Below are 26787 nucleotides of genomic sequence, written 5' to 3' on the forward strand. Positions count from 1 at the left end.
ACATTAATTATCTCTCAGTTTTTGTGGATCCGGAGTCCAGGCATGCTTTATTTATCTGGGCCCTCTGCCATGCTGCAAATTGTCAGCCAGGACTAGATTCTCATCTGGAGGTTCAACTGGGTAAAAATCTGCTTCCTCTCTTATGTGGTTGTTAGCAGCATTTAGTTCCACGTAGTTACAGGGCTGAGAGGTTCAGTGTTTTGCTGGCTGTTGTCTGGGGCAGACTTTACCTCCTAGAGGATACCGGTAGTTCTTTGCCATGTGAGATTCCCCTGTGCAGCCATTTTCTTTCTCACAGACGGCAAGGGAGAGAGAGAGGCCGACAGACAGGCGCTATCGGCTTATGTGACATAATCACATGCACATAATCACACACATCCTATCACCTTTTATGCATTCAGTTGGTTAGGAGCAAGTCATGGGTCCCACCCACATTCCAGAGAAAGGGCATAAACTCTTAAGTGTTAGGCATCATAATCCCACCTTCAGAGTTGCTCTGCCACAGCTATTATCAATAGAAAAGATGTAAGTCCCACCACAACAGCTTGGAGCCATGATCCAAACTAATGAAAAATTAACATGTTGTATTGGATTTAATAGTGCTAAACCTCCTATCATCAGGTACATCATCGTTATTAGGAAAATAATGAGAAAAAAATGTGGAAGTATTTGTTAGAGCTCTCCAGAGACATAAGACTAATAGAAAATGTTCATGCACACACACACACATATATATGAGAGACAGTTTTATTTTAAGAAATTTAAAAATTTGGCTCACATTGATTGTGAAGTCTGGCAAGTCTAAAATCTGCAGGCTGGGCCAGCAGCCTGGAGACCCAAGAAAGAACTGATGTTCCAGTTAAAGTCCAAAAGCAGTTTGCCGGCAGAATTCCCTCTTGCTCTTGATCAGCGGAGGTCAATCATTTGTTCTATTCAAGCCTTCAACTGATTGGATTAGGTCTGTTTACATTATGGAAGGCAATCTGCTTTATGCAAAATCCACTGACTAAAATGGAAATCTTACATTTAACATGAGTAACATCCAGAATAACATTTGAGCAAATATCTGAGCAGCATGGCTCAGCCAAATTGATACATAAAGTTATCTGTCACATCTTTAAGATTTTTAGTGAAAGTTACCTGTAATATATTTATACTTCAATGTGTTAAGCACTAATTTCTTTATAAATATTAATTCATAACACCCTCTGATGTAAATATATTTATTACAAATTCTATTTCATAGATAAGGACATGAAAGCACCGAGAATTTAAGTAATTTGCCTGTCATTCCACCTGTGAATGGTGAAGACAGGCTATTTTGTTCCAGAGTGTTCCCCTTAACTCGTAATCTATGCTACCTATTGTTATGCATCGTGTTTGCAAAAATACATAAAACGAATTACAGTTTATTCTTGGCAAAGGAAACCTTTAGATCTTTAAAAGTACTAGCTGAATGATCATATATAATCACATATAATCCTAGTAAAATTTTGGACATTCTTGTTTGATAAGTTTCTTTTTCCTTTAGAAGAGTGTGAGCTTTAGTGTAATAAATACAACATAGTAAGCCACGTAATTATATCACAAATTCCTCAATGATTATATCTCCTATACTGTACAGTAATTATCAGACTCATTAGCACACAGTTGATGATCAATAAATATTTGTTAGTTTGAGAACCACTCAGATGCATACAAACACACACACATACATATATACTATATATCTCTTATGTCACTTCACAAAGCTTTGGAGATTGCTAATCAAAATGTATGTATAAAGAAGGAAAACTCAATTTGTGTAATGGCAGATTAGGTAATTTACATCAAGTTTCCTGCTGAAGCCAACCTTCAAAAGTGGAAAATGAAGAAATGTATCTCTTTAAGATTTCAAAGAACTAACAAGAATGGTAAATAATAACTAAAGTTAAAATCCAAAAGAAGCTGAAAACTAGAAAAGGTGAGTCTGTCAGATGAGATCACTTCTACCCAGGGGCCATTTAAAGATCCAAAAGAGATGACTAGAAGACAGAAGAAAAATTTTGACACTTAAATCCAAAAGATGCAATTTAATGCTAACCAATGGTGATAACATAGTTATGTCTATAATAGTTAATATGCAACCCTCTGCTTAGGACTGTGTCACCAAAGTTTGGCACACGGAGAGTGAAAGTAAGCTGGAAGTAAATTAACTCTTCCCTAAATTGATCCTGAGTGATTTGAGTCATTAACAAACCTCAAGCCCTAAATTTAGGCAATCCTTTATGTCTTATATTTTAAATATCCAATAGACCAAGATTGTGTATATTCAAGTGTACAATGTGAAGATTTGAAATACTTATACATTGTGTAATGATTACCATCATCGAATTAACTGACACATCCATCACAACCCATGCTATATATTATATCCACTGAACTCATTGATCTTATAATTTGAAGTTTGTACCCTTTGACCAACATCACTCAATTCCTCTCAACCCCTAGTCCCTGCCCTTGGTAATTGTTGAATTTTAAGCTTCTGAGAGTTTGACTTTTTTAGATTCCACATGTAAGTGAAATCATATGATATTTATCTTTCTGCATCTGGCTTATTTTACTAGCATAATGCCCTCCAAGTTTGTGTATCTTGTCACAAATGATAGGATTTCCTTCTTTTTTATGGTTTAATATTCCACTGGATATGTTACATATAACTAATATATCATATATATCATATATTGTATGTATCATATATATCATATATATCACATTTTTCTTATCCATTCATTCATATAGACAGTTAGATTGTTTCCATATCTTGGCTGTTATGAGTAACACTGCAATGAACATGGGCATGCAGGTAATCTCTTTGAGATACTGATTTCATTTCTTTTAGATATATAACAGCAAGTGGGACTGCTGTATCCTATAGAATTTCTATTTTTAATGATTTGAGTAACCTTCATACTGTGTTTTGTAATGGCTATACTAATTTACATTTCCAACAATGCAGAAGGGTTCCCTTTTATCCACACTATCACCAACACTTATCATCTCTTGTCTTTTTCATAATATCTATCCTAGAAGATGGATGATGTATCATTTTGGTTTTGATTTGCATTTCTCTGATGATTATTTATTTTAAGTACATTTCTACTAACATTCTTATCATTATCACATAAGTGATCTCCAAGGAGTTCCAGACTTTCCCTACAGCTCTTTCCTTCTGAGCTCTTACCAGAATGACTCTTAACACTCTATTTATGGCAAACGAGGCTTTTCCTAGCCTGCTCTTCCAAATTACTTCAGCCTCTATTTATTACCCAGTTTCAAAGCTACTACCATTTTCTTTGGTTATTTGTTATAGTAACAGTACCACTTCTCGGCACCAATTTTCAATCTTAGTCTGTTTTGTGCGGGTATAAAATAATACCAGAGACTGGGTAATTTGTGAAGAAAATAAATGTATTTCTCACAGTTCTAGAGGCTGAAAAGTTCAATATAAACATGCTGGCATCTGGCAAGGGTCGTTTTATTGCACATTTCCATAGTGGAAGGCAGAAGGGTGAGGACAAGAGTAGGGGAAGGAAATCAGGAATAAAACTCACATTTATAACCAATCTTCTCCTGTGGTAACATTAATCTATTCATGAGGGCAAATCCCTTATGAGCTATATACACTTTCTGTTAGTCCCCACCTCTCAACATTGTTAAAACGTGCATTGGGAATGACGTCTCCAACATGCAAACTTTAGAAGACATATTGATACCTCAGCTCATGGTTTACAAATATTTTCTTCATTCCATAAGTTGTTTTTTCATTTTCTCAACTGTTTCTTTTGATGTGTAGAAGCTTTTTAGTTTGATGCAGTCCTACCTGTGTTAGTTTGACTGTGCTTTTGGTGTCATATCCCAAAAATTATTGCCAAGACCAATATCAGGGAACTTTTCCATATGTTTCTTCTTGAAGTTTTATGGTTTCAGATCTTACATTTAATTCATTAATCCATTTTGTGTTCATTTTTATGTATGATATAAGACAAGGGTCCAATTTCATTCTTTTGCATGTGAATATCCAATTTTTACAATGCCATTTATGAAAGAGCATTTCCTCTCCCCATTGTGTATTCTTGCTGTCCTTGTCAAAAATGAGTTAATTGATTATATGTGTGTGGTTTATATTTTAACTCTCTATTCAATGGGTCTGTATGCCTGTCTTTCTGCCAGTATTATACTCTTTTGGTTACCATAGCTTTGCAATATAGTTTGAAATCAGGTAGTGCAATGCCTCCAGCTTTGTTCATTCTCAAGATTGCTTTTGTTATATGGTATACTCTGTGATTCCATACAAATTTTAGAATTTTTTTTCTGTGAAAAATGCCACTGGTATTTGGATTGGGATTGCAATGAATCTGTAGGTTGTTTTGGATAGTATGGATATTTTAAGACTATCAATATTTGCAGTCTATGCACATGGAATATCTTTTCATTTAGTTGTGTCTTCCCCAATTTTCTTCATCAATGTCTTATAATTTCCAAAGCAAAGTTCTTTGCCTTCCTTGTTTAAATTATTTCTAAATATTTTATTCTTTCTTTTTCATGCTACTATGAGATTATTTTCTCAACTTCTCTTTGATATAGCTTGTTGTTAGTGTCTAAAAATGCAACTGATTTTTGTGTGTTGATTTTGTATCCTGCAGCTTTATTGAATTCATTTATTAGTTCTAACAGTTTTTGGCAAAGTCTTTAGGATTTTCTATGTATAAGATCATTCCAGTTGCAAATAGACAATGATAACTTCTTTCTTTCTGACTTCAGTGCCTTTTATTTCTTTTTCTTGCCTAATTTCTCTGGTTAGAACTATGTTGAATAGAAGTATTAAGAGTGGGTACCCTTGTCTTTTTCCTGATCTAAGAAAAAAATGTTTCAAATTTTCACCATTGAGTATGATGTTAGGTATGGCCTTGTCACATGTGGTCTTTATTTTGTTGAAGTACATTGCTTCTATATTTAATTTGTTAAAAATTTTCAGAAGGAAAATGTATTGAGTTTTGCCAAAAGCTTCTCTGCATCTATTGAGATGATCACAGCCAGTACAAAGGTCAGTAGATTTGTCACCCAAAGCACAAGTGAACATGACTGATGTCTTGGTGGATGGTTCTGGTAGCAGAATCAAGGACAAATGAGTCCTCAGGGAACAAGGATATTTTCTGAGTCTAGAGCCAGGACCATGCTCAGAAGTCTCAGGACCATGCTCAGAAGTCTACCACCTAGGCATGAGTCTGCCACCTCAAAATGGCCCTCCTAGGTCTTGGGATCCACCAAGGAACTTTTGTCTATGGATGATTTTGAAATAATTGTTGCTCCGGGAAGAGTTAACCAGGAGACTTTCTATTCTGCCATATTGCTGATGTCACTTTCTAGATGATCCCATATTTCTAGTGGTCCAGTCTATGGAAACCTAAAATTTTCTCTAGAGGAAGAAAGTGTCATCCGACACCTGGAATTATTTCTACAGTACTTCAAACTCCTTCATTAGCATGTAATACAGGTAACCAGAAACATTAAAATATGGCAGGATCAATGAGAAACAGTAGAAACAAGAAATAACTGAAACAGATATACTAGTGTTCCAGAGATTAGAACTACCAGACATAGAAACTTTAAAAACAACTGGCCGGGCGCGGTGGCTCAAGCCTGTAATCCCAGCACTTTGGGAGGCCGAGATGGGCAGATCATGAGGTCAGGAGATCGAGACCATCCTGGCTAACATGGTGAAACCCCGTCTCTACTAAAAAATACAAAAAACTAGCCAGGCGAGGTGGCGGGCACCTGTAATCGCAGCTACTCGGGAGGCCGAGGGAGGAGAATGGCGTGAACCCGGGAGGCAGAGCTTGCAGTGAGACGAGATCGCACCACTGTACCACAACCTGGGTGACAGAGCGAGACTCTGTCTCAAAAAAAATAAATAAAAATAAATGAAAACAACTATGCATTTCCTTTATGGAAAAAAGCTAAATGTAAAACTTTTAGCAAGAAACTAAAACTATTAAAAATTGCAGTGTAGGGCCGGGGGCGGTGGCTCAAGCCTGTAATCCCAGCACTTTGGGAGGACGAGACGGGCGGATCACGAGGTCAGGAGATCGAGACCATCCTGGCTAACACGGTGAAACCCCGTCTCTACTAAAAATACAAAAAATTAGCCGGGCGAGGTGGTGGGCGCCTGTGGTTCCAGCTACTCAGGAGGCTGAGGCAGGAGAATGGCATGAACCCGGGAGGTGGAGGTTGCAGTGAGCTGAGATCCGGCCACTGCACTCCAGCCTGGGAGACAGAGCAAGACTCCGTCTCAAAAAAAAAAAAAAAAAAAAAAAAAAAAAAAAAATTGCAGTGCATATTTTTTAAAAAATCAGTAAAACATTAGAGCAGCTAATAAGTAATTTTATTTAAGAATCTTATTTATGGTCAGGTTCAACAAAGGCCAGACTAAAGAAAAATATTTGAGAATAGTTGAAGGATAAAAAAGGTCAAAGAGAATTCAAGAACTGAAACATAGATTAAAAATTTATAATTCAAAAAATAAGAGTGCATCTCCCCCTGCAAAGGAGCACAGCCCATCGCCAGCAACGGATCAAAGCTGGTCAGAGAATGACTTTGACGAGATGAGAGAAGAAGGCTTCAGTCCATCACACCTCTCAGAGCTAAAGGAGGAATTACGTACCCAGCGCAAAGAAACTAAAAATCTTGAAAAAAGAGTGGAAGAATTGACAGCTAGACTAATTAATGCAGAGAAGGTCATAAACGAAATGACAGAGATGAAAACCATGACACGAGAAATACGTGACAAATGCACAAGCTTCAGTAACCGACTCGATCAACTGGAAGAAAGAGTATCAGCGATTGAGGATCAAATGAATGAAATGAAGCGAGAAGAGAAACCAAAAGAAAAAAGAAGAAAAAGAAATGAACAAAGCCTGCAAGAAGTATGGGATTATGTAAAAAGACCAAATCTACGTCTGATTGGGGTGCCTGAAAGTGAGGAGGATAATGGAACCAAATTGGAAAACACTCTTCAGGATATCATCCAGGAGAACTTCCCCAACCTAGCAGGGCAGGCCAACATTCAAATTCAGGAAATACAGAGAACGCCACAAAGATACTCCTCCAGAAGAGCAACTCCAAGACACATAATTGCCAGATTCACCAAAGTTGAAATGAAGGAAAAAATCTTAAGGGCAGCCAGAGAGAAAGGTCGGGTTACCCACAAAGGGAAGCCCATCAGACTGACAGCAGATCTCTCGGCAGAAACTCTACAAGCCAGAAGAGAGTGGGGGCCAATATTCAACGTTCTTAAAGAAAAGAATTTTAAACCCAGAATTTCATATCCAGCCAAACTAAGTTTCATCAGTGAAGGAGAAATAAAATTCTTTACAGATAAGCAAATGCTTAGAGATTTTGTCACCACCAGGCCTGCCTTACAAGAGACCCTGAAGGAAGCCCTAAACATGGAAAGGAACAACCGGTACCAGCCATTGCAAAAATATGCCAAAATGTAAAGACCATCGAGGCTAGGAAGAAACTGCATCAACTAATGAGCAAAATAACCAGTTAATATCATAATGGCAGGATCAAGTTCACACATAACAATATTAACCTTAAATGTAAATGGACTAAATGCTCCAATTAAAAGACACAGACTGGCAAACTGGATAAAGAGTCAAGACCCATCAGTCTGCTGTCTTCAGGAGACCCATCTCACATGCAGAGACATACATAGGCTCAAAATAAAGGGATGGAGGAAGATCTACCAAGCAAATGGAGAACAAAAAAAAGCAGGGGTTGCAATCCTAGTCTCTGATAAAACAGACTTTAAACCATCAAAGATCAAAAGACACAAAGAAGGCCATTACATAATGGTAAAGGGATCAATTCAACAGGAAGAGCTAACTATCCTAAATATATATGCACCCAATACAGGAGCACCCAGATTCATAAAGCAAGTCCTTAGAGACTTACAAAGAGACTTAGACTCCCATACAATAATAATGGGAGACTTCAACACTCCACTGTCAACATTAGACAGATCAACGAGACAGAAAGTTAACAAGGATATCCAGGAATTGAACTCATCTCTGCACCAAGCGGACCTAATAGACATCTATAGAACTCTCCACCCCAAGTCAACAGAATATACATTCTTCTCAGCACCACATCGCACTTATTCCAAAATTGACCACATAATTGGAAGTAAAGCACTCCTCAGCAAATGTAAAAGAACAGAAATTATAACAAACTGTCTCTCAGACCACAGTGGAATCAAACTGGAACTCAGGACTAAGAAACTCAATCAAAACCGCTCAACTACATGGAAACTGAACAACCTGCTCGTGAATGACTACTGGGTACATAACGAAATGAAAGCAGAAATAAAGATGTTCTTTGAAACCAATGAGAACAAAGATACAACATACCAGAATCTCTGGGACACATTTAAAGCAGTGTGTAGAGGGAAATTTATAGCACTAAATGCCCACAAGAGAAAGCAGGAAAGATCTAAAATTGACACTCTAACATCACAATTAAAAGAACTAGAGAGGCAAGAGCAATCACATTCAAAAGCTAGCAGAAGGCAAGAAATAACTAAGATCAGAGCAGAACTGAAGGAGATAGAGACACAAAAAACCCTCCAAAAAATCAATGAATCCAGGAGTTGGTTTTTTGAAAAGATCAACAAAATTGATAGACCGCTAGCAAGACTAATAAAGAAGAAAAGAGAGAGGAATCAAATAGACGCCATAAAAAATGATAAAGGGGATATCACCACCGACCCCACAGAAATACAAACTACCATCAGAGAATACTATAAACACCTCTACGCAAATCAACTAGAAAATCTAGAAGAAATGGACAATTTCCTGGACACTTACACTCTCCCAAGACTAAACCAGGAAGAAGTTGAATCCCTGAATAGACCAATAGCAGGCTCTGAAATTGAGGCAACAATTAATAGCCTACCCACCAAAAAAAGCCCAGGACCAGATGGATTCACAGCTGAATTCTACCAGAGGTACAAGGAGGAGCTGGTACCATTCCTTCTGAAACTATTCCAATCAATAGAAAAAGAGGGAATCCTCCCTAACTCATTTTATGAGGCCAACATCATCCTGATACCAAAGCCTGGCAGAGACACAACAAAAAAAGAGAATTTTAGACCAATCTCCCTGATGAACATCGATACAAAAATCCTCAATAAAATACTGGCAAACCGGATTCAGCAGCACATCAAAAAGCTTATCCACCATGATCAAGTGAGCTTCATCCCTGGGATGCAAGGCTGGTTCAACATTCGCAAATCAATAAACGTAATCTGGCATATAAACAGAACCAAAGACAAGAACCACATGATTATCTCAATAGATGAAGAAAAGGCTTTTGACAAAATTCAACAGCCCTTCATGCTAAAAACGCTCAATAAATTCGGTATTGATGGAACGTACCTCAAAATAATAAGAGCTATTTATGACAAACCCACAGCCAATATCATCCTGAATGGGCAAAAACTGGAAAAATTCCCTTTGAAAACTCTCTCACCACTCCTATTCAACATAGTGTTGGAAGTTCTGGCTAGGGCAATCAGGCAAGAGAAAGAAATCAAGGGTATTCAGTTAGGAAAAGAGGAAGTCAAATTGTCCCTGTTTGCAGATGACATGATTGTATACTTAGAAAGCCCCATCGTCTCAGCCCAAAACCTTCTTAAGCTGATAAGCAACTTCAGCAAAGTCTCAGGATACAAAATTAATGTGCAAAAATCACAAGCATTCTTATACACCAGTAACAGACAAGCAGAGAGCCAAATCAGGAATGAACTTCCATTCACAATTGCTTCAAAGAGAATAAAATACCTAGGAATCCAACTTACAAGGGATGTAAAGGACCTCTTCAAGGAGAACTACAAACCACTGCTCAGTGAAATCAAAGAGGACACAAACAAATGGAAGAACATACCATGCTCATGGATAGGAAGAATCAATATCGTGAAAATGGCCATACTGCCCAAGGTTATTTATAGATTCAATGCCATCCCCATCAAGCTACCAATGAGTTTCTTCACACAATTGGAAAAAAACTGTTTTAAAGTTCATATGGAACCAAAAAAGAGCCCACATTGCCAAGACAATCCTAAGTCAAAAGGACAAAGCCGGAGGCATCACACTACCTGACTTCAAACTATACTACAAGGCTACAGTAACCAAAACAGCATGGTACTGGTACCAAAACAGAGATATAGACCAATGGAACAGAACAGAGTCCTCAGAAATAATACCACACATCTACAGCCATCTGATCTTTGACAAACCTGAGAGAAACCAGAAATGCAGAAAGGATTCCCTATTTAATAAATGGTGCTGGGAAAATTGGCTAGCCATAAGTAGAAAGCTGAAACTGGATCCTTTCCTTACTCCTTATACAAAGATTAATTCAAGATGGATTAGAGACTTAAATGTTAGACCTATTACCATAAAAACCCTAGAAGAAAATCTAGGTAGTACCATTCAGGACATAGGCATGGGCAAGGACTTCATGTCGAAAACACCAAAAGCAACGGCAGCAAAAGCCAAAATTGACAAATGGGATCTCATTAAACTAAAGAGCTTCTGCACAGCAAAAGAAACTACCATCAGAGTGAACAGGCAACCTACAGAATGGGAGAAAATTTTTGCAACCTACTCATCTGACAAAGGGCTAATTTCCAGAATCTACAAAGAACTCAAACAAATATACAAGAAAAAAACAAACAACCCCATCCAAAAGTGGGGAAAGGATATGAACAGACATTTCTCAAAAGAAGACATTCATACAGCCAACAGACACATGAAAAAATGCTCATAATCACTGGCCATCAGAGAAATGCAAATCAAAACCACAATGAGATACCATCTCACACCAGTTAGAATGGCAATCATTAAAAAATCAGGAAACAACAGGTGTTGGAGAGGATGTGGAGAAATAGGAACACTTTTACACTGTTGGTGGGATTGTAAACTAGTTCAACCATTATTGGAAACAGTATGGCAATTCCTCAAGGATCTAGAACTAGATGTACCATATGACCCAGCCATCCCACTACTGGGTATATACCCAAAGGATTTTAAATTATTCTACTACAAAGACACATGCACACGTATGTTTATTGCGGCACTATTCACAATAGCAAAGACTTGGAATCAACCCAAATGTCCATCAGTGACAGACTGGATTAAGAAAATGTGGCACATATACACCATGGAATACTATGCAGCCATAAAAATGGATGAGTTTGCGTCCTTTGTAGGGACATGGATGCAGCTGGAAACCATCATTCTTAGCAAACTATCACAAGAAGAGAAAACCAAACACCACATGTTCTCACTCATAGGTGGGAACTGAACAATGAGTTCACTTGGACTCGGGAAGGAGAACATCACACACTGGGGCCTATCATGGGGAGGGGGGAGGGGGGAGGGATTGCACTGGGGAGTTATACCTGATATAAATGATGAATTGATGGGTGCTGACGAGTTGATGGGTGCAGCACACCAACATGGCACAAGTATACATATGTAACAAACCTGCACGTTATGCACATGTACCCTAGAACTTAAAGTATAATAAAAAAAAATTATATAAAAACAAGCATAAATACATACAGATGCACACAAATAATTATAAGTAAAACTATAATTTACAAGGAAATCTGATTTTTTAATGCCATTATTTTACTAATTATTTTATTAATTAATAAAATAATAAAATTTATTTTTATTAGTTATCATTATTATCTTATTAATGTCAATACTTTGTGATATTATACAATAGTCCTGTAAAATGTTGCCATTGGAAAAACGAGGCAAAGTGTACCAAAAAAATTTTATTGAATTATTTTGTACAACAGCTTTTGAAATTACAATATTTTAATTTTTAAAATGTAAATAAAAATTGAACTTAAAATTTTTAATTTTAATTTAAAAATGATAAAATGAAAAATTAATTTTTAGTAATGTAATTAGAAAGAAAAAAAGACGAAGTACAAGACATAGAAGACACAGACAAAATGTAAGATATACATTTAGAAATCCAGAAAGAAAAGAGAGAGAAAGAATGGAAGAGAAGCAACATTTGAACCTAAAAATGTTGAGAATTTTCAAAAGGTATTAAAATCCACAGACTTAATATTTTCCCAAAGACTTTAAACTCAACAAATAGCAACAGTCACAACAAGTTTATTCCAAGACGTATCAAAGTAGACCTGCAGAAATATAAATACAAAGAGAAAAATCTTAAAACATGGTTGCCTGGGATAGTGGGATAGGAGTAGATTACATTCAAAATAACACCAGTGAGTCTGATAGCTTATATCTTAACAAAAAACATGGAAGCCGGAAGATAGTCCAATGACTACTTCAAGGTACAAAAATAACTTGCAACTAAAATTTTATGTTCAATATGTTTTTCTTCAAGGAAAGTTTGAAAATATGTTTTGATAAAATAAAAGCAGACTGCCAGCAGTAGTCTTACATAAAACAAAGTATAACAGGAAACTTTAAGATAGAAGAAAAATAATCTGATAGGACATACAAGAATACATACTGAAAGATTCTACTTATATAGGTAAAAATGTAATTAAAAGCAATTAATTACCATACAAGTCAAAATATTGGTTAAATATCAAGATATTGGGTATAACCTTGAATGGAAGGAAGCAGCTGTCAATAAAAATGGTTACGCAGGGGGTTGTTAGTGGACTTACAATGCTGCCATTTTTGTCTTCATAGGTGGTTATAAGGGTTTAATACTAATTGATTATTCGGACAGCTGTTTTGTATAATTTTCCTTAAGCATGTTATACTTCACAATAAAAAAACTAAAATACAGAAAGTATAAGATGGTTAAAATAATAGGTCATGTATACTTAGAAAAATAAAAAAAAGGATAAGAAAATAATAATTCTTTCGGTTAAGAGCCACACACACAATAATGTTGTCTAGCCAATCAATACAGTTGCTGGAACTGGCTTTCAAATACAACTTTAAGCTTCCTAAGGACAAAGTTAAAAAGAGAAATACAATATTTAACACTATATACAATGTCTGTGAGATAAAGACTAACAATTTGGTAGAAGTAGTAAGGCTGTAAAATAAATATTTCTTATACATTCTCACTATATAGACAATGTACAGGATGAAGTATTTACACAATAGTTAATTAAATATAACGATTTCACCTTAATCTAGGTGGATAGCATAATGCAGTTGAAATCTCATAAACACTTACACTGAGGTTTATTACATATTAGAAAAAAATGTCAAATAGTACAATGAAATTAAGTAGTAATAAAGAAACCCACAGTGAAGTATGAGACTATAAAAGCAAATGAATACTAAATAGGAGACTATGAAATGAGATCCTCATGAGTTTAGACTTTAGGGCATAATAAGGCGATTCTCAATTTGTGTGTGTGTGTGTGTGTGTGTGTGTGTGTGTGTGAAAGAGAAAGAGAGAGAGGAGTGAGAGACAGACAGACACTGTGTACATGTGTGGAGGGTAGTGAGTGGGGAGAAACACGAAGGAGAAATAATAGGCATATTCCCAATTTAGGAACTTTTGAAAGCATAAAAACATATGCTTAATATACATGTACTCTTTTTCCAAAAATAAAGACTGTAGGAAGTAACAAAATATTCTTTTTTTTTTTTTTTTTTTCAGACACAATCTCACTCTGTTGCCCAGGCTGGAGTGCAATGGCGCCATCTCTGCTCACTGCAACCTCCACCTCCCGAATTCAAACAACTCTCCTGCCTCAGCCTCCCAAGTAGCTGGGACTACAGGCGCATGATACCACACCCAGCTAATTTTTGTATTTTTAGTAAAGATGGGGTTTTACCATGTTGTTTAGGATGGTCTCCATTTCTTGACCTCCTAATCCGCCCGCCTCTGCCTCCCAAAGTGTAGAGATTACAGGTGTGAGCCACTGCGCCCTGTGAAAAATATTCTTAGTTAGTAAGGCTATATACAATGTGGTATGAAAAATTATTGTGGGATATAATCAAGCTGTAAGGAAATATCAAATATTTTTTAAATGAAATGTAATTATCATAGTGATCTTTTTAAAACCTTCATGAAACCATAGTAGTTCACTGCTTAAAACCCACAGTTACCAGTAAGCACTTGTAACATGGCTCAAAATCCCTTGAGATCTAGCCCTTGCCTACCTCTAAAGCCCCACTCTGTGCCGTTCTTTCCCTTTCTCCATATGAAATCCCTCTGACCTAATATGACCTCTTTGAATATTTTTTCTTGCTATAGACCCCTTATATATGCTTTTTCTTCTCTGCTGGAAACATCTTCCAAGCTTCAGGTCTCATTTTAAAATCCTTGTGAATCTGCAACCTCTTCTTAACCTCTACTACTACCACCACCACCACCACCCCTCCCCCACCAGACCAGCTCAAGGTGCAGTATACAATTTCACTTAACCTCATCTTCAATAAATTTATGTAATATTATAAACATTTTTGGGATTTGTAAACTCTGTTAAGAAAAAATAAATTCTCTTTTGCTTATCCTAAAAATCTTAGTGCCTATCACAGGACTCGATATATAACAGGAGCAAAATAAATACTTGTTGTAGGAATAAGGTTTTGTTTTTGTTTTTGCTTTTGTTTTTTTGTTTTGTTTTGTTTTGTTTTGTTTTGAGACAGGGTCTCACTCTGTCTCCCAGGCTGGAGTACAGTGGCGTGATCTCAGCTCACTGCAGTCTCTGCCTCCTGGGTTCAAGCAATTCTCATGCCTCTGTCTCCTGAGTAGCTGAGATGAGAGGTGCACACCACCATGCCCGGCTCAATTTTTTGTATTTTCAGTAAAGACAGGGTTTCACCATGTTAACCAGGCTGGTCTTGAACTCCTGACTTAAAATGATCTGTCTCCTTTGGCCTCCCAAAGTGCTGGGATTACAAGGCATGAGCCACTGCGCCTGGTTTAGGAATAAGTATTCTTAAGCTCTTATTGTATGATGAAATGGAAAGATACTTGGAAAAAAAAAAAAAAAGTCTGGAGACAACAAGAAGAAGTAAAGAGAATTTTAGTGAGTACAAATGAATATAAATAATAAAGCCAGAAGAATTATGCAAACAAAGCATAAAGGAAAAGGAAAATAAATCTCACTAAATGGTTCAGGAAAAAATGTCACTGTGTAAACGGCATTTTAAGTAAATCAAAAGGAATGTGAAAGGCAGGTTTAAATAGTAAAAAATAGAAGCAAGGGATGTTACTGTGGTAGACAGAATAAAGGTCCCCTCCCAAAGATGTCTAGGTTCTAATCTCCAGAAGTTGTAAATTGGTTACCTTACTTGGCAAAAGGGACTTTGCATATGTGATTGAATTAAAGGTCTGGAGATTAGGAGATTAATATGGATATCATGGTGGACCCAATGTAATCACAAGGGACCTTATTAAGAGGGAGACAAGAGAATCAAAGTTAGATAAAGGAGATATAACAATGAAGTGGAGGTTGGAGTGATGCACATGAAAGGTGGAGGAAGGGGCCACATGCCAAGAAATGCAGAAAGCCTCTAGAAGCTAGAAAAAGCAAGGAAATATAATCTTCTTCTGCAGCCTCCAGAAGGAATAGAGGGGAACTTCCTCAACTTGATAAAGAGTATCTACGAAAAAACAAAAAATCAAAACAATGACAACACAACAAAACCCTATAACTAACATCACACTTAACTGTGACAAACAGGAATTTTTCCCTAAGATCAGCGGAAAAAAAGGCAAGGATATGCTTCTCACATCTCCTATTCAACATCATACTGGAAGTCCTAGCTAATGGAATAAGACAAGAAAAGGTAAAGACATACAGATGGAAGGAATGAAATAAAACTGTCTTTCTTCAGAGGTGATATGATCGTCTATTATAGATAATATACAGAGCTTCAAAAAGATAAAATGGGAGAAAATTTAGATAAGCTTGACTTTAGCAATGAGATTTTAGATACAACATCAAAAGCAGGATTCATGAAAGAAAAAATTAATAAGCTGGACTGTACTAAAATTTAAAACTACTCTGAGAACAACACTGTTAAGGAAATAAAATGATGAGTTACAGACTGGGAGAAAATATTTGCAAAACACATATCTGATAAAAGACTTGTACACAAAATGTGCAAGAACTTTTAAAACTCAACAAAAAAAGAATCCAATTAAAAAGTAGGCAAAAGATCTGAACAATCACCTCAGCAGACAGTATACACAGATGGCAAATTAACATATGAAAAGATGCTCAACATCATATGCCATTAAGAAATTCTGAATTAAAACAACGTCACACACTGCATACCTATTAGGGTGACTAAAATCTAAATCCCTGAAAACAACAAATGTAGGTAAATATGTGGACAAGCAGGAACTCCCAATCGTTGCTGGTGGGAATGCAAATGGTATAACTGCTTTTGAAGAGTTTGGTAGTTTTTTCAAAACTAAATATGTATTTAGTCTATAATCAGCAATCATACTCCTATGTATTTGCTGAGTTGAACACTTGCATCCACACAAAACCGGCACACATTTTTTAATATAAGTTTTATTCACAATTGCCAAAATTTGGATGCAACCAAGATGTCCTTCAGTAGGTAAATGAATAAATTATGGTAAATGGGATCTTATTTTGTAGTAAATGTAAATGAGCTATCAAGCAATGAAAAAACATGGATGAACCTTAAATACATATTTCTCAGTAAGAGAAATCAGTCTGGAAAGATTACATATGATACAATTCTAACTATATGACATATTGGAAAAGACAACACTACCCAGACAGTAACAACAGTAGTAGTCAGGGGTTAGGATAGGAAGAAAGGAAGGGATAAATAGGTAGAGCACAGGACATTTTTAGAGCAGTGCTATGCTGTAATAAAGGATGTATGACATTAAGCATTTGTCAAAAACTGTTGAACTGTAAAACACAAAAGTGAGTCCTAATATAAACTACTAACTTTAGTTAATTGTAAGATATCAATATTAGTTCATCAATTGTAACAAATGTTTCACATCAATGCAAGATATTAATAACAAAAACAGTTGAGGACAGAGGGAATGGGGTCTGGGGCAGAGTAAATGTGAACTTTCTGGACTTGCTTTAATTTCTCTGTAACCCCAAAAATGCTCTGAGAAAGAAACTATAAATTTTGAAAAAGTGCATTTGACTAAAGATTGCTTAAAAGAAACAAATTTGCTGCTTAATGTCCTGTTGTCACTAGGCAAAAAAATAGATTTTTTAAAAAATGGCTCATGTTCTACTTTTTATTTTGTTTATGTTTCTATTCTAGTCTATTTCTCCAACTCAAAAATGTTCTCCAAAAATAAGTATCTTGGAACAGTTGTCAACTTATTAATAGAGGTAGCATTTCTGACATCAAGTGAGAATCAGTTCCATATTTCAAAGTGGAACACAATAAGACTTGAATTCCTTAAGGATTCCACTAATAGCTTTGATATGGTTTGGCTGTGTCCACACCCAAATCTCAACTTCAGTTGTATCTCCCAGAATTCCCACATGTCATGAGAGGGAACCAGGGGGAAGTAATTGAATCATGGGGGCTGCTTTTTCCTGTGCTATTCTCATGATAGTGAATAAGTCTCACAAGAGTTTAGGGGTTTGTCAGGGGTTTCCGCTTTTGCTTCTTCCTCCTTCCTCATTTTTCTCATGCCACCACCATGTAAGAAGTGCCTTTCATTTCCCGCCATGATTCTGAGATCTCTCCAGCCATGAGGAACTATAAGTACAATTAAACCTTTTTTTGTTCCCAGTTTCGAGTATGCCTTTATCAAAGCATGAAAAAGAATTAATACAGTAAGTTGGTACTGTAGACTGGGGCATTGCCGAAAAGATACCTGAAAATGTGGGAGCGACTTTGGAACTGGGTTAACAGGCAGAGGTTGGAACAGTTTGGTGGGCTCAGAAGAAGATAGGAAAATGTGGCAAAGTTTGGAACCTTCTAGAGACTTGTTGAATGGCTTCGACAAAAATGCTGATAGTGATATGAACAATAAGGTGCAGGCTGAGGTGGTCTCAGATGGAGATGAGGAACTTGTTGGGAACTGGAACAAAGGTGACTCTTGTTATGTTTTAGCAAAGAGATTGGCAGCATTTTGTTCCTGCCCTGGAGATTTGTGGAACTTTGAACTTAAGAGAGATGATTTACGATATCTGGCAGAGGAAATTTCTAAGCAGCAAAGCATTCAAAAGGTGACTTGGGCACCCTTAAAAGCATTTAGTTTTAAAATGGAAACAGCATAAAAGTTCAGAAAATGTGCATCCTGACAATGCAATAGAGAAGAAAAATCAATTTTTAAGGGGAAATTCAAGCTAGCTGCAAAAATTTGCATAAGTAGTAAGGAGTCTAATTATGTTTTTATTCTTTTTTGGAAACGGAGTCTCACTCTGTTGCCCAGGCTATAGCTCATGGCATGATCTTCACTCACCACAACCTCCCAGGTTGAAGTGATTCCCCCGCCTCAGCCTCCTGAGAAGCTGCAGACACTCAATGCCAGACTGTGAAATCAGCCAGGAGGGAGACTGTCCCTGCAAAGCCCAGGATCACAGCTGCCCAAGACCATGGGAATCCACCATTTGCATCAGCATGACCTGAATGTGAGACCTAGAGTCAAAGGAGATCATTTTGGAGCTTTAAAATTTGACTGCCCTGCTGGATTTCAGGCTTGCATGGGCCCTGTAACACATTTGTTTTGGCCAATTTCTCCCATTTGCAATAGCTGTATTTACCCAATACCTGTACACACATTGTATCTAGGAAGTAACTAGCTTGCTTTTGATATTACAGGCTTATATGTGGAAGGGATTTGACTTTTCTCAGATGAGACTTTGGACTGTAGATTTTTGGGTTAATGCTGAAACAAGTTAAGACTTTGTGGGACTGTTGGAAAGGCATGATTGGTCTTGAAACGTGAGGACATGAGATCTAGAGAGGGGGCAGGGGTGGAATGATATGGTTTGGCTATGTCACCACCCAAATTTCAACTTGAATTGTGTCTCCCAGAATTCCCACATGTTGTGAGAGGGTCCCTGGGGGAGGTCGTTGAATCGTGGGGGCCAGTCTTTCCCGTGCTATTCTTGTGATAGTGAGTAAGTCTCACAAGATCTGATGGATTTAGCAGGAGCTTCCACTTTTGCTTCTTCCTCATTTCTTCTTGCCATGTGGCAAGAAATGCAGTTTTCACATCCTAATGATTTCATCTCCCTTGTCCCAACCAATCAATGACCCCAATTTTCCAGGCCCTCACCCTCCATAATCCCCTTAAAAACCCTAGGGCTTGAGGATTCTGTTCACTCAGTGGCCTGGTTATTATTAAACTCTCTCTCTTCTGCAAACTCTCTTGTCTCAGTATATTGGTCTATTGTTGTATAGCAGGTACAGGAACCTGGCAATCATATTGCAACATTATGGGAAAGGATGTCTGTGGGATAGGAATTCATTAAAGATCTATCCCGTGAGTTTCTGGATCCTTATGCCTTATCTTAGTTTACTAAACTATAGTTTATAATGCAATAGTATATCAGGAAATTATTTTAGTGAGCCTAGTTTTATGTTACCTTTGCTGGAGAAAGAATATAATGCAATGGCATGAAATGAAATAGAACTGATCAGAGTTTAACACACACGTGTGAGCATGTATGTGTGTGTATGTAAATTAACACTAGGTCATGCTGCAAAAGGCATTACTATTTTGGGTCTAACAAAACATTTTGAAAGCCAGCTAACCTACATATTACATATTTTTAAGTTTTTACAGCTTCTTTCTTTCTTTATTCAGAATCCAGAAATAAGATTGAGAAAAAGAGATAGGCAGAGACACCAATGCATGCGACAGTACCAATAAAGTAAGCAATTTTCTTAAAACGAATACATTAGTTAATATATGTTGCATTTTTAGATATTTAATTGTTCATAGATAAAAGGTGATTCTATTGATATGCTGAATAACAGTAGATAATCAATGACCACTTATCAATAATTTATTGAGGAATGAACCAGCTGTGACCCACAGGCCAAATTCACTTACAATCTGTTTTTGAAAATAAAGCCCTTTCTCATCACTTCTATTCAACATAGTATTGGAAGTCCTAGCCACAGCAATTAGGCAAGAGAAAAAAAGAAAGTACATCCAAATAAGAGAAGAGAAAGTCAAACTATCTTTGTCTGCAAATGACATAATTTTCTATCTAGAAAACCCCAGTTTCATCCCAAAAGCTCCTCCAGCTGATAAACAACTTCAGCAAAGTGGCAGGATACAAAATCATTGTACAAAAATTACTGGCATTCTTATACACCAACAACAGCCAAACTGAGAGTCAAATCAGAAAGGCAATCCCATTCACAATTTCTACAAAAAGAATAAAATTTCAAGGAATACAGCTAGCCAGGGAGGTAAAAGATCTCTACAAAGAGAACTACAAAACACTGCTCCAATAAGAGAAGACAGAAACAAATGGAAATACATCCCCTGCTCATAAATAGGAAGGATCAATATCATTAAAATGGCTACACTGCCCAAAGAAATTTACAGATTTAAAGCTATTCCTATGAAACTACTAATTACATTCTTCACAGAACTAGAAAAAACTATCTAAAATTTGTATAGAACCAAAAAGATACTGAATGACCACAGCAATCATAAGCAAAAAGAACAAACTGGAGGCATCACATTACCTGACTTCAAACTATACTACAAGACTACAGAAACCAAAACAGCATAGTACTGGTACAAAAGTAGGCACAAAGACAAATGGACAGAATAGAGAACCCAGAAATAAGGCCAAACATCTATGACCATCTGATCTTGAACAATGCTGACAAAAACAAACAATAGAGAAAAGACTCCCTGTTCAACAAATGGTGCTGGGATAACTCACCAGCCATATGCAGAATATTGAAGTTAGACCCCTTCCTTACAACATACACTAAAATCAACTCAAGATAGATTAAAGATTTAAATGCAAAACCCAAAACTATAAAATCCCTGGAAGACAACCTAGGCAATACCATCCTGGACATAGGACTGGGCAAAGATTTCATGACATAAACATCACAAACAATGGCAACAAAAGCAAAAATTGAAAATGAGATCTAATTAAACTTAAGAGCTTCTGCACTGCAAAAGAAACTATCAACAGAGTGAACAGACATCCTCCAGAAGGAGAGAAAATATTTGCAAACCATGCATTCAACAACGATCTAATATCCAACATCTATAAGGAACTTAATTTTACAAGAGAAAAACAACTACATTAAAAAGTGGGCAAATGACAGGAACAGACACTTTTCATAAAAAGACATACTTTCAGCCAACAAGCATATAAAAAAAGCTCAATACCACTGATCATTAGAGAACTGTAAATCAAAACCATTATTAGGTACTATCTCACATCAGCCACAATGGCTATTACTAAAAAGTCAAAAAATAACAGATGCTGGTGAGGTTGTGAAGAAAAAGAAATACTTAGTATACTGTTGGTGGGAGTATAAATTAGTTCAACTATTGTGGAAAGCAGTATGGCAATTCCTCAAAGAACTAAAAGCAGAACTACCGATCAACTCAACAATCCCATTACTGGGTATATTCCCAGAGAAAGATAAATCATTCTGCCATAAAGACACATGCTCATTGCAGCACTATTCACAACAGTCAAGATATGGAATCAAACTAAATGCACATCAATGACAGACTGGATAAATAAAATGTGATGTGTGTATATATACACACACACACACACACACACACCCCACAGAATATTATGCAGCCATGAAAAATAATGAGATCATGTCTTTAGTGGGAACATAGATGGAGCTGGAGGCTATTATCCTTAGCAAACTAAAATAAGAACAGAAAATCAAATACAGCATGCTCTTACTTACAAGTGGGAGTTAAATCATAAGAATTTATGAACACAAAGAAAGAAATAACAGACACTAGGATCTACTTGAAGGGGGAGAGTGGGAGAAGAGACAAGAGCAGAGAGGATAAGTATTGGGTACCTTGCTTAATAGCTGGGTGATGAAATATCATGTACCACCAACCCCCATGGCACATGTTTACCTATGTAACAAACCTGCACATGAACCCCCAAACCTAAAATAAAAGTTAAAAAAAAAAGTAAAGAAAAATAAATCTTCTTCTAACACACCAACATCTTTTATTTACATATTATCTTTGGCTACTTATAGGCTATAAAGGCAGTGATGAGTAGTTGCATCTGACTGCCTAACCAAACAAACCTAAAATATTTACTTACATGAACCTTACAGAAAAAAAAAAAAAAAAAAAAAAAAAAAAAAAAATTCAATACCTGGTTAAAACAAATACTATAATTCACTGGCTATTAGATTTTGGCAGTTGAGCAAGTTTGGAAAAATGAAATATATTTTATTTTATTGTAAGAAAATGAGATATATTAATACAAGAGAAAAAAATAACTTGACCTTTAAGCAAATCAACACTTTCAAACAATTTGTTAAAAATAAAGGTATGGTATGGTATAATTTGTTAAATGCTTACCTTTTGCTTCACTAGTGTCTTCTCTAGCAAAACTTTTTTTTCTTTTCTTTTCTTTTTTTTTAGACAGAGCTTCACTCTTGTTGCCCAGGCTGGAGTGAAATGGTACAATCTTTGCTCACTGCAACCTCAGCCTACCAGGTTCAAACAATTCTCCTGCCTCAGCCTCCTGAGTAGGTGGGATTACACGTGTTCGCCACCACGCCCGGGTAATTTTTTGAATTTTTAGTAGAGATGGGCTTTCACCATGTTGGCCAAGCTGGTCTCAAACTCCTATTCTCAGGTGATCCACCCCCTGGGCCTCCCAAAGTGCTGGGATTACAGGCGTATTATATTTCTCCTTTTGCATGCGAGAAAAGTATGGTTTAGGGAGATTCAAAACTTAGCAAAATTAACTTAGTATATAATTTACCTAGAAAGCAATGCAGGTGGTACAAGATTTCAAGCCTGCTGAATTCCAAAGCTATATTCTTAACAACTATAATGAGTTGTTATACTTTTGGTCCTGAACCAAGAAGTGTCTCATCAGTACACAAAATCCCAAGTAAAAAAATAAAATTCAAATTAGATGTCCCACTGCGAATGAGTCCATCGTAAATTTCTTATTAAACAAACAAATAAAGAAACCACATATTTAATTGTTTGCATTGCAAGCATTCTCCCTGAAAGGAAAGAAAAATGACTGAGACTACAGCTCATATAAGATTAATTAAGTGGTGTTACACAATCAGTTACCTACTGTCAGGGAGAATAGAGAAAGAATATACAATCATGGTAACTCATTAACAAAGGAATTGTGCTTTGCCATCCACCAGTTGTGCATCCTTAGCCAAAGCTATTAAACTGTCTGAGCTTCAGAGCTTTCATCACCAAAATGAGACTAAGAAATTTGCCCTTGCAGAGATGCTGTGAGAATTTAATAAAACTGTGATGCAAAACGCATAGAAACTAGTAGATAATAAATAATATATGATTATGAAACACATTGGTTATATTGGAAGTATAAATTCCTTGCAACAATGTTTATTATAAATTGTATACATTCTCTAGTGGTATTGCAAAACAATAAGTTTTCATTTCTCTGAAATAATACAGGTCTGCTTTTCCTATCCGATCAGGTAGATTTTATGAAAGTAGGCATCAATAATCACTTGAACTCTTGTCACTTCCTACATCTAAGTAGTAGTATTATTAGTTTACTGGACATACATAAGGGCTTAGAGCTAACCTTAGACTCCATGCAGGTTATGCATGTCTAACCTTGGCTCCCACCATTCCAGTTTGTTTGTGCAAATATTGTGTACTTAAAATTCTCAAGGGTTCTTGTCACTAATCTCACCTATTTCCAGAAGCCCAGTTCTGTGAACTCTTTCCAATAATCTACCACTATTTCTTAGAAAATAAAATAGCTTGTAGAAAATAGAGTTTTAGGGTAAAACTTCACCTTTTAAAATCTTTACCTTTTAAGGTAAAGATGATGTCTTAGTTAACACAAGGTCTTGAATCTAGTAGAAATTTTCTGCTAATAAATCTGTGCCACATACATATGCATACATATTCTGCACATGTATTATTAAAAAAATTCTGTCTCTGTAGTTATTCTTTCAAACCTATTTTAAGTCCAAGAAAAATGTCATTTTCCAAATGACTCTAACAGACAACAAATGCTATTCTATAATTAAAAGGCAAGCAACCCAGTGCTTTATCATTGTCAAGATTCTTCTTCACTAACATATCCTAAGCATTTACTATGTACTACTGTGTCCAGAATTGGATCCTTCTGGTGGGTTCTTGGTCTCGCTGACTTCACGAATGAATCCATGGACCCTCACAGTGAGTGTTACAGTTCTTAAAGATGGTGTGTTGGGAGTTTGTTCCTTCAGATACTCAGATGTGTCTGGAGTTTCTTCCTTCAAGTGGGTTCATGGTCTCGCAGACTTCAGGAGCGAAGCGGCAGATCTTCACAGTGAGTGTCACAGTTCTTAAAGGTGGCACGTACGGAGTTGTTTGTTCCTCCCAGTGGGTTCATGGTCTCGCTGACTTCAGGAATGAAGCCGCAGACCCTCATGGTTGAGTGTTACAGCTCATAAAGGTAGTGTGGATCCAAACAGTCAGCAGCAGTAAGATTTACCGTGAAGAGCAAAACAACAAAACTTGCAAGGTGTGCAACGTGACCCAAGTGGGTTGCCGCTGCTGGCTGTAGAGGGGTGGTAGGGTGGCCAGTTTGAATTCCTTACTTGGTCCCGTCCACATCTTGCTGATTGGTCCATTTTACAGAGTGCTGATTGGTCCATTTTTACAGAGAGCTGATTGGTACATTTTCAAACCTTTAGCTAGACACAGAGTGCTGATTGGTGCGTTTGCAATCCTTTAGCTAGACAGAAAAGTTCTCCAAGTCCCCTCCAGACCCAGAAGTCCAGCTGGCTTCACCTCTCTTTACAATGCATTATATTGAAACAGCCAAATACCTAGGCAGATAGAAAGAGGTGCCCAGAGAATCTCCAACCTGCCCTACAAGTATTTACATCAGATGCTTTTGCGCAGATGAGGGAACCTGCCCAGAGCTTGTCTGGGCATGCCCATAGCCGACTGGAGTCCAGCATGGGCACCAGGGGAAGTGGGTGGAGCCATGGGGAATTCCTGCCTTATGGAGGGGAGGCACCTACTCTCTTCAGCTTTTGTGGTGACCTGGGAATCAATCTGTGAGATGGAGGGCCTGTTAGCAGGACTCCATTTTGCTTTGCTGAGTTTTATTTTCCTTTTTTTTCCCCCTTTTCACCCTGTAAAATCCTGCTTTACTCACTATGCAATGTGTCCCCATGTCTAAATTTTCCTGGTTCTGTGACAAGATCCTAGTTTTAACTGAACTAAGGAGCAAAATTCTGCAACAATATTATTTAATATTCATTAAAATTCCATGAAGTGCTGTTTAACGTATATGAAAACTAAGGCTTACCATTCATAAGGTACCCCAAGCTTCATAAGTAGTAAGAAGAGTAAAAAGAGATTAACAGACAGCTTTTTAGCATTTTCTGACACTAAAGCATCTGCTTTTATATATTAGGAAATTATATTTGCATTTCAGTTGTGGTCATTTGGGATAGTATGTTCTTCACTTGCCAATAACTATTATTAAATTCAATGCGTGAAAGATTAGCGAACTTAAAAAGGCCTATTACACTGACAGAGGGATGAAATTACCAAGGTATTTACGGCTACTTTCTCTTCGTCAGATAGCAAAACAAAATATGGTTTTAGGAGGTCTTTATAACAACTTCTTTTGTACATTGACAAATATATGGTATAAAAAGGTCTTTAATATGAAACGAGACTAGTTAACAGCAAGCAAAAAAATTTTACAAATCGTAAATCGAATGAAGACCTGTTTATTTTGCTTCTATAAGGCAAAATACTTTCACATTTGGCTCTCTGTTGACCTTCTGAATTTCAGTGGGAACCCAGGTATAATTGAGTGTGAATCTTGTCTTATGTGAAGCTCACCTCTAGCTTTATGTCATCATCCTTAATTTCATGAACCTAATATATGCCTGTTCCCCATTTCCATTTACCTTAAGCTTCAAAACAAAAGCAAATCTTATACTAATGGGTGTTTAAGTGCTGTCTTTCCACGGCGTATTTGCATTTTAAGCTTAGTAATTCCAATTTATAACACAAAACTTTTAACTTCTTTTCTTCTGGTACAGGATTTTTTGACATTGCAAGGTAATAGGACATGTAACTTATACAGTTAGCTGTTTCAGGAGACTAGTGCTATGGCCGTAAAAAAGCACTGGTGGTTTACTGGGAAGTTTAAGGGAGGAATAACCCAGATAAATTGTCTGGAGTCTTAGTCTTAGGAGCTGTGAACAGTGATAGAACCCTGTCCCTCCCTCCTGGATCCAGAGTCTAAATTGCACAGCCTAGGCATTTGTTCCTCCAACCTTCCTCGCTCTTTCTCTTAACACAGCCATGTATCTTTAAGTATGAAGAAGTCCAAATCTATAGATTTGTAAACCATAAATAAAATTCAAATCCAACCCACCAGGCAATCATTTGAATGGACCCCCTCCTCCGCCAGGGCACCCTAAAATTTAACCTGAAAGACTGGTTCAGGCCATGAAGTGAAGTGGGGGTTGAACATGCCTCATTTTATCCCTCCAGCATTAACATCGACACTGTCCCTAAGTCTGATAAGAA

The sequence above is a fragment of the Piliocolobus tephrosceles genome, chromosome 3, assembly GCF_002776525.5.
Source record: "Piliocolobus tephrosceles isolate RC106 chromosome 3, ASM277652v3, whole genome shotgun sequence".
Classification (NCBI taxonomy): Eukaryota; Metazoa; Chordata; class Mammalia; order Primates; family Cercopithecidae; genus Piliocolobus; species Piliocolobus tephrosceles.